The 19,213-nt window shown below is 45.7% G+C and overlaps 1 protein-coding gene across 1 annotated transcript in view; it reads right to left on the reverse strand.

Moving 5' to 3' along the window:
• The window catches only part of LOC139416034 (lysine-specific demethylase 6B-like), a 285,869-nt gene that overhangs the window by 132,948 nt on the left and 133,708 nt on the right, over nt 1–19,213 (reverse strand). The gene's annotated exons all lie outside the window — the stretch shown is intronic.

The raw sequence follows: 19,213 nt of genomic DNA on the forward strand, positions 1-19,213 counted from the left end.
TCTAGTACAGCTACATTAGAGAGGAGGAGGGACAACCAGTCAAGCATAGATACATTAGAGAGGAGGAGGAGGGAGAACCAGTCTAGTACAGCTACATTAGAGAGGAGGAGGTGGGAGAACCAGTCTAGTAAAGCTACATTAAAGAGGAGGACGTGCGAGAACCAGTCTATTATAGAAACATTTGAGAGGAGGAGGAGTGAGAACCATTCTAGTACAGCTACATTAGAGAGGAGGAGGAGGGAGAACCAGTCTAGTAAAGCTACAGAAAGAGGAGAAGGAGGGAGAAACAGTCTAGCATAGATACATTAGAGAGGAGGAGGAGGGAGAACCAGTCTTGTACAGCTACATTAGAGAGGAGGAGGAGGGAGAACCAGTCTATTACAGCTACATTAGAGAGGAGGAGGGAGAACCAGTCTAGTATAGCTACATTAGAGAGGAGGAGGGATAACCAGTCTAGTATAGCTACATTAGAGAGGAGGAGGGAGAACCAGTCAAGTAAAAATACATTAGAGAGGAGGAGGAGGGAGAAACAGTCTAGTACAGCTACATTAGAGAGGAGGATGGAAAACCAGTCTAGTATAGTTACATTAGAGAGGAGGAGGAGGGAGAACCAGTCTAGTATAGATACATTATAGAGGAGGAGGAGGAAGAGGGAGATCCAGTCTAGAATAGCTACATTAGAGAGGAGGAGGAGGGAGAACCAGTCTAGAATAGCTACATTAGAGAGGAGGAGGAGGGAGAACCAGTCTAGTATAGCTACATTAAAGCGGAGGAGGGAGAACCAGTCTAGTATAGCTACATTAGAGAGGAGGAGGAGGGAGAACCAGTGTAGTATAGATACATTAGAGAGGAGGAGGAGGGAGAAACAGTCTAGTATAGCTACATTAGAGAGGAGGAGGGAGAACCAGTCTAGTAAAAACTACATTAGAGAGGAGGAGAAGGGAGAAACAGTCTAGTACAGCTACATTAGAGAGGAGGATGGAAAACCAGTCTAGTATAGATACATTAGAGAGGAGGAGGAGGGAGAACCAGTCTAGTATAGATACATTAGAGGAGAGGAGGAGGAGGGAGAACCAGTCAAGCATAGATACATTAGAGAGGAGGAGGAGGGAGAACCAGCCTAGTACAGCTACATTAGAGAGGAGGAGGTGGGAGAACCAGTCTAGTAAAGCTACATTAAAGAGGAGGATGTGCGAGAAGCAGTCTATTATAGATACATTGGAGAGGAGGAGGAGTGAGAACCATTCTAGTACAGCTACATTAGAGAGGATTGGGAGAGAGAACCAGTCTAGTACAGCTACATTAGAGAGGAGGGGGAGAGAGAACCAGTCTAGTACAGCTACATTAGAGAGGAGGAGGAGGGAGAACCAGTGTAGTATAGATACATTAGAGAGGAGGAGGAGGAGGAGGAGGGAGAAAATGTCTAGTATAGCTACATTAGAGAGGAGGGGGAGAGAGAACCAGTCTAGTACAGCTACATTAGAGAGGAGGGGGAGAGAGAACCAGTCTAGTACAGCTACATTAGAGAGGAGGAGGAGGGAGAACCAGTGTAGTATAGATACATTAGAGAGGAGGAGGAGGAGGGAGAAAACGTCTAGTATAGCTACATTAGAGAGGAGGAGGAAGGAGAACAAGTCTAGTACAGCTAAATAAGAGAGGAGGAGGAAAAACATGTCTAGTAAATCTACATTAAAGGGGAGGACGAGCGAGAACCAGTATATTATAGATACATTAGAGAGATGGAGGGAGAACCAGTCTAGTATAGCTACATTAGAGAGGAGGAGGGAGAACCAGTCTAGTATAGCTACATTAGAGAGGAGGAGGGAGAACCAGTCAAGTAAAAATATATTAGAGAGGAGGAGGAGGGAGAAACAGTCTAGTACAGCTACATTAGAGAGGAGGAGGGACAACCAGTCAAGCATAGATACATTAGAGAGGAGGAGGAGGGAGAACCAGTCTAGTACAGCTACATTAGAGAGGAGGAGGTGGGAGAACCAGTCTAGTAAAGCTACATTAAAGAGGAGGACGTGCGAGAACCAGTCTATTATAGAAACATTTGAGAGGAGGAGGAGTGAGAACCATTCTAGTACAGCTACATTAGAGAGGAGGAGGAGGGAGAACCAGTCTAGTACAGCTACATTAGAGAGGAGGAGGGAGAACCTGTCTAGTAAAGCTACAAAAAGAGGAGAAGGAGTGAGAACCAGTCTAGCATATATACATTAGAGAGGAGGAGGAGGGAGAACCAGTATTGTACAGCTACATTAGAGAGGAGGAGGAGGGAGAACCAGTCTAGTATAGAGAACCAGTCTAGTACATTAGAGAGGAGGAGGGAGAACCAGTCTAGTAAAGCTACAGAAAGAGGAGAAGGAGGGAGAAACAGTCTAGCATAGATACATTAGAGAGGAGGAGGAGGGAGAACCAGTCTTGTACAGCTACATTAGAGAGGAGGAGGAGGGAGAACCAGTCTATTACAGCTACATTAGAGAGGAGGAGGGAGAACCAGTCTAGTATAGCTACATTAGAGAGGAGGAGGGATAACCAGTCTAGTATAGCTACATTAGAGAGGAGGAGGGAGAACCAGTCAAGTAAAAATACATTAGAGAGGAGGAGGAGGGAGAAACAGTCTAGTACAGCTACATTAGAGAGGAGGATGGAAAACCAGTCTAGTATAGTTACATTAGAGAGGAGGAGGAGGGAGAACCAGTCTAGTATAGATACATTATAGAGGAGGAGGAAGAGGGAGATCCAGTCTAGAATAGCTACATTAGAGAGGAGGAGGAGGGAGAACCAGTCTAGAATAGCTACATTAGAGAGGAGGAGGAGGGAGAACCAGTCTAGTATAGCTACATTAAAGCGGAGGAGGGAGAACCAGTCTAGTATAGCTACATTAGAGAGGAGGAGGAGGGAGAACCAGTGTAGTATAGATACATTAGAGAGGAGGAGGGAGAAACAGTCTAGTATAGCTACATTAGAGAGGAGGAGGGAGAACCAGTCTAGTAAAAACTACATTAGAGAGGAGGAGAAGGGAGAAACAGTCTAGTACAGCTACATTAGAGAGGAGGATGGAAAACCAGTCTAGTATAGATACATTAGAGAGGAGGAGGAGGGAGAACCAGTCTAGTATAGATACATTAGAGGAGAGGAGGAGGAGGGAGAACCAGTCTTGAATAGCTACATTAGAGAGGAGGAGGAGGGAGAACCAGTCAAGCATAGATACATTAGAGAGGAGGAGGAGGGAGAACCAGCCTAGTACAGCTACATTAGAGAGGAGGAGGTGGGAGAACCAGTCTAGTAAAGCTACATTAAAGAGGAGGATGTGCGAGAAGCAGTCTATTATAGATACATTGGAGAGGAGGAGGAGTGAGAACCATTCTAGTACAGCTACATTAGAGAGGATTGGGAGAGAGAACCAGTCTAGTACAGCTACATTAGAGAGGAGGGGGAGAGAGAACCAGTCTAGTACAGCTACATTAGAGAGGAGGAGGAGGGAGAACCAGTGTAGTATAGATACATTAGAGAGGAGGAGGAGGAGGAGGAGGGAGAAAATGTCTAGTATAGCTACATTAGAGAGGAGGGGGAGAGAGAACCAGTCTAGTACAGCTACATTAGAGAGGAGGGGGAGAGAGAACCAGTCTAGTACAGCTACATTAGAGAGGAGGAGGAGGGAGAACCAGTGTAGTATAGATACATTAGAGAGGAGGAGGAGGAGGGAGAAAACGTCTAGTATAGCTACATTAGAGAGGAGGAGGAAGGAGAACAAGTCTAGTACAGCTAAATAAGAGAGGAGGAGGAAAAACATGTCTAGTAAATCTACATTAAAGGGGAGGACGAGCGAGAACCAGTATATTATAGATACATTAGAGAGATGGAGGGAGAACCAGTCTAGTATAGCTACATTAGAGAGGAGGAGGGAGAACCAGTCTAGTATAGCTACATTAGAGAGGAGGAGGGAGAACCAGTCAAGTAAAAATATATTAGAGAGGAGGAGGAGGGAGAAACAGTCTAGTACAGCTACATTAGAGAGGAGGATGGAAAACCAGTCTAGTATAGATACATTAGAGAGGAGGAAGAGGGAGAAACAGTCTAGTACAGCTACATTAGAGAGGAGGATGGAAAACCAGTCTAGTATAGACACATTAGAGAGGAGGAGGAGGAGGGAGAACCAGTCTAGAATAGCTACATTAGAGAGGAGGAGGAGGGAGAACCAGTCTAGTATAGATACATTAGAGAGGAGGAGGAGGAGGGAGAACCAGTCTTGAATAGCTACATTAGAGAGGAGGAGGGAGAACCAGTCTAGTATAGCTACATTAAAGCAGAGGAGGGAGAACCAGTCTTGAATAGCTACATTAAAGAGGAGGAGGAGGGAGAACCAGTCAGGCATAGATACATTAGAGAGGAGGAGGAGTGAGAACCAGTCTAGTACAGCTACATTAGAGAGGAGGATGGGAAACCAGTCTAGTATAGATACATTAGAGAGGAGGAAGAGGGAGATCCAGTCTAGAATAGATACATTAGAGAGGAGGAGGAGGTGGGAGAACCAGTCTTGAATAGCTACATTAGAGAGGAGGAGGAGGGAGAACCAGTCTAGAATAGCTACATTAGAGAGGAGGAGGCGGGAGAAGCAGTTTAGTATAGCTACATTAAAGCGGAGGAGGGAGAACCAGTCTAGTATAGCTACATTAGAGAGGAGGAGGAGGGAGAACCAGTCAAGCATAGATACATTAGAGAGGAGGAGGGAGAACCATTGTAGTATAGATACATTAGAGAGGAGGAAGAGGGAGAAACAGTCTAGTACAGCTACATTAGAGAGGAGGATGGAAAACCAGTCTAGTATAGACACATTAGAGAGGAGGAGGAGGAGGGAGAACCAGTCTAGAATAGCTACATTAGAGAGGAGGAGGAGGGAGAACCAGTCTTGAATAGCTACATTAGAGAGGAGGTGGGAGAACCAGTCTAGTATAGCTACATTAAAGCGGAGGAGGGAGAACAAGTCTTGAATAGCTACATTAAAGAGGAGGAGGAGGGAGAACCAGTCTAGTACAGCTACATTAGAGAGGAGGAGGTGGGAGAACCAGTCTAGTAAAGCTACATTAAAGAGGAGGATGGAAAACCAGTCTAGTACAGCTACATTAGAGAGGAGGAGGTAGAACCAGTCTAATACAGCTACATGAGAGAGGAGGAGGGAGAACCAGTGTAGTATAGATACATTAGAGAGGAGGAGGAGGGAGGAGAACAAGTCTAGTACAGCTACATTAGAGAGAAGGAGGGAGAACCAGTCTAGTATAGCTACATTAGAGAGGAGGAGGGAGAACCAGTCTAGTAAACCTACATTAAAGAGGAGAAGGAGGGAGAACCAGTTTTGAATAGCTACATTAGAGAGGAGGAGGAGAGAGAACCAGTCTAGTACAGCTACATTAGAGAGGAGGAGGGATAACCAGTCTAGTATAGCTACATTAGAGAGGAGGAGGGAGAACCAGTCTAGTAAAGCTACATTAAAGAGGAGGAGGAGGGACAACCAGTCAAGCATAGATACATTAGAGAGGAGGAAGAGGGAGAACCAGTCTAGTACAGCTACATTAGAGAGGAGGAGGTGGGAGAACCAGTCTAGTAAAGCTACATTAAAGTGGAGGACGTGCGAGAACCAGTCTATTATAGAAACATTGGAGAGGAGGAGGAGTGAGAACCATTCTAGTACAGCTACATTAGAGAGGAGGGGGAGAGAGAACCAGTCTAGTATATCTACATTAGAGAGGAGGAGGGAGAACCAGTCTAGTATAGATACATTAGAGAGGAGGAGGATGGATAACCAGTCTAGAATAGCTACATTAGAGAGGAGGGAGAACCAGTCTAGTATAGATACATTAGAGAGGAGGAGGAGGGACAACCAGTCAAGCTTAGATACATTAGAGAGGAGGAGGAGGGAGAACCAGTCTAGTACAGCGACATTAGAGAGGAGGAGGTGGGAGAACCAGTCTAGTAAAGCTACATTAGAGAGGAAGAGGGAGAACCAGTGTAGTAATGCTAAATTAGAGAGGAGGAGGGAGAACCTGTCTAGTACAGCTAAATAAGAGAGGAGGAGGGAAAACATGTCTAGTAAATCTACATTAAAGGGGAGGACGAGCGAGTACCAGTATATTATAGATACATTAGAGAGGAGGAGGAGGGAGAACCAGTCTAGTATAGCTACATAAGAGAGGAGGAGGGAGAACCAGTCTAGTATAGCTACATTAGAGAGGAAGAGGAAGGAGAACAAGTCTAGTATAGCTACATTAGAGAGGAGGAGGGAGAACCTGTCTAGTACAGCTAAATAAGAGAGGAGGAGGGAAAACATGTCTAGTAAATCTACATTAAAGGGGAGGACGAGCGAGAACCAGTATATTATAGATACATTAGAGAGGAGGAGGAGGGAGAACCAGTCTAGTACAGCTACATTAGAGAGGAGGAGGGAGAACCAGTCTAGTATAGCTACATTAGAGAGGAGGAGGGAGAACCAGTCAAGTAAAAATATATTAGAGAGGAGGAGGAGGGAGAAACAGTCTAGTACAGCTACATTAGAGAGGAGGGTGGAAAACCAGTCTAGTATAGATAAATTAGAGAGGAGGAGGAGGGAGAACCAGTCTAGTACAGCTACATTAGAGAAGAGGAGGGAGAACCGGTCTAGTAAAGCTACAAAAAGAGGAGAAGGAGTGAGAACCAGTCTAGCATATATATATTAGAGAGGAGGAGGAGGGAGAACCAGTCTTATACAGCTACATTAGAGAGGAGGAGGAGGGAGAACCAGTCTAGTATAGAGAACCAGTCTAGTACATTAGAGAGGAGGAGGGAAAACCAGTCTGGTATAGCTACATTATAGAGGAGGAGGGAGAACCAGTCTAGTAAAGCTACAGAAAGAGGAGAAGGAGGGAGAACCAGTCTAGCATAGATACATTAGAGAGGAGGAGGAGGGAGAACCAGACTTGTACAGCTACATTACAGAGGAGGAGGAGGGAGAACCAGTCTAGTATAGCTACATTAGAGAGGAGGAGGGAGAACCAGTCTAGTACAGCTACATTAGAGAGGAGGAGGAGAGAGAACCAGTCTAGAACAGCTACATTAGAGAGTAGGAGGGATAACCAGTCTAGTATAGCTACATTAGAGAGGAGGAGGGAGAACCAGTCTAGTAAAGCTACATTAGAGAGGAGGAGGGAGAACCAGTCTAGTATAGATACATTAGAGAGGAGGAGGAGGGACAACCAGTCAAGCATAGATACATTAGAGAGGAGGAGGAGGGAGAACCAGTCTAGTATAGCTACATTAGAGAGGAGGAGGTGGGAGAACCAGTCTAGTAAAGCTACATTAAAGAGGAGGATGTGCGAGAAGCAGTCTATTATAGATACATTGGAGAGGAGGAGGAGTGAGAACCATTCTAGTACAGCTACATTAGAGAGGAGGGGGAGAGAGAACAAGTCTAGTACAGCTACATTAGAGAGGAGGGGGAGAGAGAACCAGTCTAGTACAGCTACATTAGAGAGGAGGAGGAGGGCGAATCAGTGTAGTATAGATACATTAGAGAGGAGGAGGAGGAGGGAGAAAACGTCTAGTATAGCTACATTAGAGAGGAGGAGGAAGGAGAACAAGTCTAGTATAGCTACATTAGAGAGGAAGAGGGAGAACCAGTGTAGTAATGCTACATTAGAGAGGAGGAGGGAGAACCTGTCTAGTACAGCTAAATAAGAGAGGAGGAGGGAAAACATGTCTAGTAAATCTACATTAAAGGGGAGGACGAGCGAGAACCAGTATATTATAGATACATTAGAGAGGAGGAGGAGGGAGAACCAGTCTAGTATAGCTACATTAGAGAGGAGGAGGGAGAACCAGTCTAGTATAGCTACATTAGAGAGGAGGAGGGAGAACCAGTCAAGTAAAAATATATTAGAGAGGAGGAGGAGGGAGAAACAGTCTAGTAGAGCTACATTAGAGAGGAGGATGGAAAACCAGTCTAGTATAGATACATTAGAGAGGAGGAAGAGGGAAAACCAGTCTTGAATAGCAACATTAGAGAGGAGGAGGAGGGAGAACCAGTCTAGAATAGCTACATTAGAGAGGAGGAGGCGGGAGAACCAGTTTAGTATAGCTACATTAAAGCGGAGGAGGGAGAACCAGTCTAGTATAGCTACATTAGAGAGGAGGAGGAGGGAGAACCAGTCAAGCATAGATACATTAGAGAGGAGGAGGGAGAACCATTGTAGTATAGATACATTAGAGAGGAGGAAGAGGGAGAAACAGTCTAGTACAGCTACATTAGAGAGGAGGATGGAAAACCAGTCTAGTATAGACACATTAGAGAGGAGGAGGAGGAGGGAGAACCAGTCTAGAATAGCTACATTAGAGAGGAGGAGGAGGGAGAACCAGTCTAGTAAAGCTACATTAAAGAGGAGGAGGAGGGACAACCAGTCAAGCATAGATACATTAGAGAGGAGGAGGAGGGACAACCAGTCTAGTACAGCTACATTAGAGAGGAGGAGGTGGGAGAACCAGTCTAGTAAAGCTACATTAAAGAGGAGGACGTGCGAGAACCAGTCTATTATAGAAACATTTGAGAGGAGGAGGAGTGAGAACCATTCTAGTACAGCTACATTAGAGAGGAGGGGGAGAGATAACCAGTCTAGTACAGCTACATTAGAGAGGAGGAGGAGGGAGAACCAGTCTAGTACAGCTACATTGGAGAGGAGGAGGGAGAACCGGTCTAGTAAAGCTACAAAAAGAGGAGAAGGAGTGAGAACCAGTCTAGCATATATACATTAGAGAGGAGGAGGAGGGAGAACCAGTCTAGTATAGAGAACCAGTCTAGTACATTAGAGAGGAGGAGGGAGAACCAGTCTAGTAAAGCTACAGAAAGAGGAGAAGGAGGGAGAACCAGTCTAGCATAGATACATTAGAGAGGAGGAGGAGGGAGAACCAGTCTTGTACAGCTACATTAGAGAGGAGGAGGAGGGAGAACCAGTCTAGTACAGCTACATTAGAGAGGAGGAGGGAGAACCAGTCTAGTATAGCTACATTAGAGAGGAGGAGGGAGAACCAGTCTAGTATAGCTACATTAGAGAGGAGGAGGGAGAACCAGTCAAGTAAAAATACATTAGAGAGGAGGAGGATGGAGAAACAGTCTAGTACAGCTAAATTAGAGAGGAGGATGGAAAACCAGACTAGTATAGATACATTAGAGGAGGAGGAGTGAGAACCAGTCTAGTACAGCTACATTAGAGAGGAGGAGGGAGAACCAGTCTAGTAAAGCTACATTAAAGAGGAGTAGGAGGGAGAAACAGTCTAGTACAGCTACATTAGAGAGGAGGAGGAGGGAGAACCAGTCTACTATAGCTACATTAGAGAGGAGGAGGAGGGAGAACCAACAGTCTAGTATAGCAACATTAGAGAGGAGGAGGAGGGAGAACCAGGCTATCATAGATACATTAGAGAGGAGGAGGAGGGAGAACAAGTCTTGTACAGCTACATTAGAGAGGAGGAGGAGGGAGAACCAGTCTAGTACAGATACATTAGAGAGGAGGAGGAGGATGGAGAACCAGTCTAGTATAGCTACATCAGAGAGGAGGAGGGAGAACCAGTCTAGTAAAAATACATTAGAGAGGAGGAGGAGGGAGAACCAGTCTAGTACAGCTACATTAAAGAGGAGGAGGGAGAACCAGTCTAGTATAGATACATTAGAGAGGAGGAGGGAGAACCAGTCTAGTATAGCTACATTAGAGAGGAGGAGGGAGAACCAGTCTAATATAGATATATTAGTGAGGAGGAGGAGGGAGAGGGAGAACCAGTCTAGTAAAGCTACATTAAAGAGAAGGAGGAGTGAGAACCAGTCTAGTACAGCTACATTAGAGAGGAGGAGGGATCACCAGTCTAGTAAAGCTACATTAAAGAGGAGGATGAGGGAGAAACAGTCTAGTACAGCTACATTAGAGAGGAGGAGGAGGGAGAACCAGTCTACTATAGCTACATTAGAGAGGAGGAGGAGGGAGAAACAGTCTAGTATAACTACATTAGAGAGGAGGCGGGAGAACCAGTCTAGTATAGATACATTAGAGAGGAGGAGGGAGAACCAGTCTAGTAAAGCTACGTTAAAGAGGAGAAGGAGGGAGAACCAGTCTAGCATAGATACATTAGAGAGGAGGAGGAGGGAGAACCAGTCTTGTACAGCTACATTAGAGAGGAGGAGGGAGAACCAGTCTAGTATAGCTACATCAGAGAGGAGGAGGGAGAACCAGTCTAGTAAAAATACATTAGAGAGGAGGAGGAGGGAGAACCAGTCTACTGTAGATATATCAGAGAGCCAGAGGAGGGAGAACAAGTCTAGTACAGCTACATTAAAGAGGAGGAGGGAGAACCAGTCTAGAATAGCTACATTAGAGAGGAGTAGGGGGGAGAACCAGTCTAGTATAGCTACATTAGAGAGGAGGAGGGAGAACCAGTCTAGTATAGATACATTAGAGAGGAGGATGGAGAACCAGTCTAGTAAAGCTACATGAAAGAGGAGAAGGAGGGAGAACCAGTCTAGCATAGATACATTAGAGAGGAGGATGAGGGAGAACCAGTCTTGTACAGCTACATTAGAGAGGAGGAGGAGCGAGAACCAGTCTAGTACAGATACATTAGAGAGGAGGAGGAGGAGGGAACCAGCCCAGTATAGATACATTAGAGAGGAGGAGGAGGGAGAACCAGTCTAGTACAGCTACATAAGAGAGGAGGAGGGAAAACCAGTTTAGTACAGCTACATTAGAGAGGAGGAGGGAGAACCAGCCTAGTATAGATACATTAGAGAGGAGGAGGGAGAACCAGTCTAGTAAAGCTACATTAGAGAGGAGGAGGAGGGAGAACCAGTCTAGTACAAATACATTAGAGAGGAGGAGGAGGGAGAACCAGTCTAGTATAGCTACATTAGAGAGGAGGAGGAGGGAGAACCAGTCTAGTAAAGCTACATTAAAGAGGAGGAGGAGGGAGAAGAGTCTAGTACAGCTACATTAGAGGGGAGGAGGAGGGAGAACCAGTCTACTATAACTACATTAGAGAGGAGGAGGAGGGAGAAACAGTCTAGTATATCTACATTAGAGAGGAGGAGGGAGAACCAGTCTAGTAAAAATACATTAGAGAGGAGGAGGAGGGAGAACCAGTCTAGTATAGCTACATCAGAGAGGAGGAGGGAGAACCAGTCTAGTAAAAATACATTAGAGAGGAGGAGGAGGGAGAACCAGTCTACTGTAGCTACATTAGAGAGCCAGATGAGGGAGAACCAGTCTAGTACAGCTACATTAAAGAGGAGGAGGGAGAACCAGTCTAGTAAAGCTACATTAAAGAGGAGAAGGAGGGAGAACCAGTCTAGCATAGATACATTAGAGAGGAGGAGGAGGGAGAAGCAGTCTTGTACAGCTACATTAGAGAGGAGGAGGAGTGAGAACCAGTCTAGTACAGATACATTAGAGAGGAGGAGGAGGAGGGAGAACCAGTCTAGTATAGCTACATTAGAGAGGAGGAGGAGGGAGAACCAGTCTAGTAAAGCTACATTAAAGAGGAGGAGGAGGGAGAAACAGTCTAGTACAGCTACATTAAAGAGGAGGAGGAGGGAGAAACAGTCTAGTATAGCTACATTAGAGAGGAGGAGGGAGAACCAGTCTAGTACAGCTACATTAAAGAGGAGAAGGAGGGAGAACCAGTCTAGCATAGATACATTAGAGAGGAGGAGGAGGAAGAACCAGTCTTGTACAGCTACATTAGAGAGGAGGAGGAGGGAGAACCAGTCAAGTATAGCTACATCAGAGAGGAGGAGGGAGAACCAGTCTAGTAAAAATACATTAGAGAGGAGGAGGAGGGAGAACCAGTCTACTGTAGCTACATTAGAGAGCCAGAGGAGTTAGAACCAGTCTAGTACAGCTACAATAAAGAGGAGGAGGGAGAACCAGTCTTGTATAGATACATTAGAGAGGAGGAGGGAGAACTAGTCTAGTATAGATACATTATAGAGCAGGAGGAGGGAGAACCAGTCTAGTATAGCTACATTAGAGAGGAGTAGGGGGGAGAGCCAGTCTAGTATAGCTACATTAGAGAGGAGGAGGGATAACCAGTCTAGTATAGCTACATTAGAGAGGAGGATGAGGGGAAACCAGCCCAGTATAGATACATTAGAGAGGAGGAGGAGGGAGAACCAGTCTAGTACAGCTACATTAGAGAGGAGGAGGGAGAACCAGTCTAGTATAGATGCATTAGAGAGGAGGAGGGAGAACCAGTCTAGTATAGCTACATCAGAGAGGAGGAGGAGGGAGAAACAGTCTAGTATAGATACATTAGAGAGGAGGAGGGAGAACCAGTCTAGTAAAAATACATTAGAGAGGAGGAGGAGGGAGAACCAGTCTAGTATAGCTACATCAGAGAGGAGGAGGGAGAACCAGTCTAGTAAAAATACATTAGAGAGGAGGAGGAGGGAGAACCAGTCTACTGTAGCTACATTAGAGAGCCAGATGAGGGAGAACCAGTCTAGTACAGCTACAATAAAGAGGAGGAGGGAGAACCAGTCTAGTAAAGCTACATTAAAGAGGAGAAGGAGGGAGAACCAGTCTAGCATAGATACATTAGAGAGGAGGAGGAGGGAGAAGCAGTCTTGTACAGCTACATTAGAGAGGAGGAGGAGTGAGAACCAGTCTAGTACAGATACATTAGAGAGGAGGAGGAGGAGGGAGAACCAGTCTAGTATAGCTACATAAGAGAGGAGGAGGGAGAACCAGTCTAGTAAAGCTACATTAAAGAGGAGGAGGAGGGAGAAACAGTCTAGTACAGCTACATTAAAGAGGAGGAGGAGGGAGAAACAGTCTAGTATAGCTACATTAGAGAGGAGGAGGGAGAACCAGTCTAGTACAGCTACATTAAAGAGGAGAAGGAGGGAGAACCAGTCTAGCATAGATACATTAGAGAGGAGGAGGAGGAAGAACCAGTCTTGTACAGCTACATTAGAGAGGAGGAGGAGGGAGAACCAGTCAAGTATAGCTACATCAGAGAGGAGGAGGGAGAACCAGACTAGTAAAAATACATTAGAGAGGAGGAGGAGGGAGAACCAGTCTACTGTAGCTACATTAGAGAGCCAGAGGAGTTAGAACCAGTCTAGTACAGCTACAATAAAGAGGAGGAGGGAGAACCAGTCTTGTATAGATACATTAGAGAGGAGGAGGGAGAACCAGTCTAGTATAGATACATTAGAGAGCAGGAGGAGGGAGAACCAGTCTAGTATAGCTACATTAGAGAGGAGTAGGGGGGAGAACCAGTCTAGTATAGCTACATTAGAGAGGAGGAGGGATAACCAGTCTAGTATAGCTACATTAGAGAGGAGGATGAGGGGGAACCAGCCCAGTATAGATACATTAGAGAGGAGGAGGAGGGAGAACCAGTCTAGTACAGCTACATTAGAGAGGAGGAGGGAGAACCAGTCTAGTATAGATACATTAGAGAGGAGGAGGGAGAACCAGTCTAGTATAGCTACATCAGAGAGGAGGAGGGAGAACCAGTCTAGTAAAAATACATTAGAGAGGAGGAGGAGGGAGAACCAGTCTACTGTAGCTACATTAGAGAGCCAGATGAGGGAGAACCAGTCTAGTACAGCTACATTAAAGAGGAGGAGGGAGAACCAGTCTAGTATAGCTACATTAAAGAGGAGAAGGAGGGAGAACCAGTCTAGTATAGATACATTAGAGAGGAGGAGGAGGGAGAACCAGTCTACTGTAGCTACATCAGAGAGCCAGAGGAGGGAGAACAAGTCTAGTACAGCTACATTAAAGAGGAGGAGGAGGGAGAACCAGTCTTGTATAGATACATTAGAGAGGAGAAGGGAGAACCAGTCTAGTATAGATACATTAGAGAGCAGGAGGAGGGAGAACCAGTCTAGTATAGCTACATTAGAGAGGAGTAGGGGGAGAACCAGTCTAGTATAGCTACATTAGAGAGGAGGAGGGAGAACCAGTCTAGTATAGATACATTAGAGAGCAGGAGGAGGGAGAACCAGTCTAGTATAGCTGCATTAGAGAGGAGTAGGGGGGAGAACCAGTCTAGTATAGCTACATTAGAGAGGTGGAGGGAGAACCAGTCTAGTACAGCTACATAAGAGAGGAGGAGGGAAAACCAGTTTAGTACAGCTACATTAGAGAGGAGGAGGGAGAACCAGTCTAGTATAGATACATTAGAGAGGAGGATGAGGGAGAACCAGTCTAGTAAAGCTACATGAAAGAGGAGAAGGAGGGAGAACCAGTCTAGCATAGATACATTAGAGAGGAGGAGGGAGAACCAGTCTAGTAAAAATACATTAGAGAGGAGGAGGAGGGAGAACCAGTCTACTGTAGCTACATTAGAGAGCCAGATGAGGGAGAACCAGTCTAGTACAGCTACATTAAAGAGGAGGAGGAGGGAGAACCAGTCTAGCATAGATACATTAGAGAGGAGGAGGAGGGAGAAGCAGTCTAGTACAGATACATTAGAGAGGAGGAGGAGGAGGGAGAACCAGTCTAGTATAGCTACATAAGAGAGGAGGAGGGAGAACCAGTCTAGTAAAGCTACATTAAAGAGGAGGAGGAGGGAGAAACAGTCTAGTACAGCTACATTAAAGAGGAGGAGGAGGAGGGAGAAACAGTCTAGTATAGCTACATTAGAGAGGAGGAGGGAGAACCAGTCTAGTACAGCTACATTAAAGAGGAGAAGGAGGGAGAACCAGTCTAGCATAGATACATTAGAGAGGAGGAGGAGGGAGAACCAGTCTTGTACAGCTACATTAGAGAGGAGGAGGAGGGAGAACCAGTCTAGTAAAAATACATTAGAGAGGAGGAGGAGGGAGAACCAGTCTACTGTAGCTACATTAGAGAGCCAGATGAGGGAGAACCAGTCTAGTACAGCTACATTAAAGAGGAGGAGGGAGAACCAGTCTAGTAAAGCTACATTAAAGAGGAGAAGGAGGGAGAACCAGTCTAGCATAGATACATTAGAGAGGAGGAGGAGGGAGAAGCAGTCTTGTACAGCTACATTAGAGAGGAGGAGGAGTGAGAACCAGTCTAGTACAGATACATTAGAGAGGAGGAGGAGGAGGGAGAACCAGTCTAGTATAGCTACATTAGAGAGGAGGAGGAGGGAGAACCAGTCTAGTAAAGCTACATTAAAGAGGAGGAGGAGGGAGAAACAGTCTAGTACAGCTACATTAAAGAGGAGGAGGAGGGAGAAACAGTCTAGTATAGCTACATTAGAGAGGAGGAGGGAGAACCAGTCTAGTACAGCTACATTAAAGAGGAGAAGGAGGGAGAACCAGTCTAGCATAGATACATTAGAGAGGAGGAGGAGGAAGAACCAGTCTTGTACAGCTACATTAGAGAGGAGGAGGAGGGAGAACCAGTCAAGTATAGCTACATCAGAGAGGAGGAGGGAGAACCAGTCTAGTAAAAATACATTAGAGAGGAGGAGGAGGGAGAACCAGTCTACTGTAGCTACATTAGAGAGCCAGAGGAGTTAGAACCAGTCTAGTACAGCTACAATAAAGAGGAGGAGGGAGAACCAGTCTTGTATAGATACATTAGAGAGGAGGAGGGAGAACTAGTCTAGTATAGATACATTATAGAGCAGGAGGAGGGAGAACCAGTCTAGTATAGCTACATTAGAGAGGAGTAGGGGGGAGAACCAGTCTAGTATAGCTACATTAGAGAGGAGGAGGGATAACCAGTCTAGTATAGCTACATTAGAGAGGAGGATGAGGGGAAACCAGCCCAGTATAGATACATTAGAGAGGAGGAGGAGGGAGAACCAGTCTAGTACAGCTACATTAGAGAGGAGGAGGGAGAACCAGTCTAGTATAGATGCATTAGAGAGGAGGAGGGAGAACCAGTCTAGTATAGCTACATCAGAGAGGAGGAGGAGGGAGAAACAGTCTAGTATAGATACATTAGAGAGGAGGAGGGAGAACCAGTCTAGTAAAAATACATTAGAGAGGAGGAGGAGGGAGAACCAGTCTAGTATAGCTACATCAGAGAGGAGGAGGGAGAACCAGTCTAGTAAAAATACATTAGAGAGGAGGAGGAGGGAGAACCAGTCTACTGTAGCTGCATTAGAGAGCCAGATGAGGGAGAACCAGTCTAGTACAGCTACATTAAAGAGGAGGAGGGAGAACCAGTCTAGTATAGCTACATTAAAGAGGAGAAGGAGGGAGAACCAGTCTAGTATAGATACATTAGAGAGGAGGAGGAGGGAGAACCAGTCTACTGTAGCTACATCAGAGAGCCAGAGGAGGGAGAACAAGTCTAGTACAGCTACATTAAAGAGGAGGAGGAGGGAGAACCAGTCTTGTATAGATACATTAGAGAGGAGGAGGGAGAACCAGTCTAGTATAGATACATTAGAGAGCAGGAGGAGGGAGAACCAGTCTAGTATAGCTGCATTAGAGAGGAGTAGGGGGAGAACCAGTCTAGTATAGCTACATTAGAGAGGAGGAGGGAGAACCAGTCTAGTATAGATACATTAGAGAGCAGGAGGAGGGAGAACCAGTCTAGTATAGCTGCATTAGAGAGGAGTAGGGGGGAGAACCAGTCTAGTATAGCTACATTAGAGAGGTGGAGGGAGAACCAGTCTAGTACAGCTACATAAGAGAGGAGGAGGGAAAACCAGTTTAGTACAGCTACATTAGAGAGGAGGAGGGAGAACCAGTCTAGTATAGATACATTAGAGAGGAGGATGAGGGAGAACCAGTCTAGTAAAGCTACATGAAAGAGGAGAAGGAGGGAGAACCAGTCTAGCATAGATACATTAGAGAGGAGGAGGGAGAAGCAGTCTTGTACAGCTACATTAGAGAGGAGGAGGAGTGAGAACCAGTCTAGTACAGATACATTAGAGAGGAGGAGGAGGAGGGAGAACCAGTCTAGTATAGCTACATTAGAGAGGAGGAGGAGGGAGAACCAGTCTAGTAAAGCTACATTAAAGAGGAGGAGGAGGGAGAAACAGTCTAGTACAGCTACATTAAAGAGGAGGAGGAGGGAGAAACAGTCTAGTATAGCTACATTAGAGAGGAGGAGGGAGAACCAGTCTAGTACAGCTACATTAAAGAGGAGAAGGAGGGAGAACCAGTCTAGCATAGATACATTAGAGAGGAGGAGGAGGAAGAACCAGTCTTGTACAGCTACATTAGAGAGGAGGAGGAGGGAGAACCAGTCAAGTATAGCTACATCAGAGAGGAGGAGGGAGAACCAGTCTAGTAAAAATACATTAGAGAGGAGGAGGAGGGAGAACCAGTCTACTGTAGCTACATTAGAGAGCCAGATGAGGGAGAACCAGTCTAGTACAGCTACAATAAAGAGGAGGAGGGAGAACCAGTCTAGTAAAGCTACATTAAAGAGGAGAAGGAGGGAGAACCAGTCTAGCATAGATACATTAGAGAGGAGGAGGAGGGAGAAGCAGTCTTGTACAGCTACATTAGAGAGGAGGAGGAGTGAGAACCAGTCTAGTACAGATACATTAGAGAGGAGGAGGAGGAGGGAGAACCAGTCTAGTATAGCTACATAAGAGAGGAGGAGGGAGAACCAGTCTAGTAAAGCTACATTAAAGAGGAGGAGGAGGGAGAAACAGTCTAGTACAGCTACATTAAAGAGGAGGAGGAGGGAGAAACAGTCTAGTATAGCTACATTAGAGAGGAGGAGGGAGAACCAGTCTAGTACAGCTACATTAAAGAGGAGAAGGAGGGAGAACCAGTCTAGCATAGATACATTAGAGAGGAGGAGGAGGAAGAACCAGTCTTGTACAGCTACATTAGAGAGGAGGAGGAGGGAGAACCAGTCAAGTATAGCTACATCAGAGAGGAGGAGGGAGAACCAGACTAGTAAAAATACATTAGAGAGGAGGAGGAGGGAGAACCAGTCTACTGTAGCTACATTAGAGAGCCAGAGGAGTTAGAACCAGTCTAGTACAGCTACAATAAAGAGGAGGAGGGAGAACCAGTCTTGTATAGATACATTAGAGAGGAGGAGGGAGAACCAGTCTAGTATAGATACATTAGAGAGCAGGAGGAGGGAGAACCAGTCTAGTATAGCTACATTAGAGAGGAGTAGGGGGGAGAACCAGTCTAGTATAGCTACATTAGAGAGGAGGAGGGATAACCAGTCTAGTATAGCTACATTAGAGAGGAGGATGAGGGGGAACCAGCCCAGTATAGATACATTAGAGAGGAGGAGGAGGGAGAACCAGTCTAGTACAGCTACATTAGAGAGGAGGAGGGAGAACCAGTCTAGTATAGATACATTAGAGAGGAGGAGGGAGAACCAGTCTAGTATAGCTACATCAGAGAGGAGGAGGGAGAACCAGTCTAGTAAAAATACATTAGAGAGGAGGAGGAGGGAGAACCAGTCTACTGTAGCTACATTAGAGAGCCAGATGAGGGAGAACCAGTCTAGTACAGCTACATTAAAGAGGAGGAGGGAGAACCAGTCTAGTATAGCTACATTAAAGAGGAGAAGGAGGGAGAACCAGTCTAGTATAGATACATTAGAGAGGAGGAGGAGGGAGAACCAGTCTACTGTAGCTACATCAGAGAGCCAGAGGAGGGAGAACAAGTCTAGTACAGCTACATTAAAGAGGAGGAGGAGGGAGAACCAGTCTTGTATAGATACATTAGAGAGGAGGAGGGAGAACCAGTCTAGTATAGATACATTAGAGAGCAGGAGGAGGGAGAACCAGTCTAGTATAGCTACATTAGAGAGGAGTAGGGGGAGAACCAGTCTAGTATAGCTACATTAGAGAGGAGGAGGGAGAACCAGTCTAGTATAGATACATTAGAGAGCAGGAGGAGGGAGAACCAGTCTAGTATAGCTGCATTAGAGAGGAGTAGGGGGGAGAACCAGTCTAGTATAGCTACATTAGAGAGGTGGAGGGAGAACCAGTCTAGTACAGCTACATAAGAGAGGAGGAGGGAAAACCAGTTTAGTACAGCTACATTAGAGAGGAGGAGGGAGAACCAGTCTAGTATAGATACATTAGAGAGGAGGATGAGGGAGAACCAGTCTAGTAAAGCTACATGAAAGAGGAGAAGGAGGGAGAACCAGTCTAGCATAGATACATTAGAGAGGAGGAGGGAGAAGCAGTCTTGTACAGCTACATTAGAGAGGAGGAGGAGTGAGAACCAGTCTAGCATAGATACATTAGAGAGGAGGAGGAGGGAGAACCAGTCTTG

Source organism: Oncorhynchus clarkii, chromosome 9 (assembly GCF_045791955.1).
Source record: "Oncorhynchus clarkii lewisi isolate Uvic-CL-2024 chromosome 9, UVic_Ocla_1.0, whole genome shotgun sequence".
Lineage (NCBI taxonomy): Eukaryota > Metazoa > Chordata > Actinopteri > Salmoniformes > Salmonidae > Oncorhynchus > Oncorhynchus clarkii.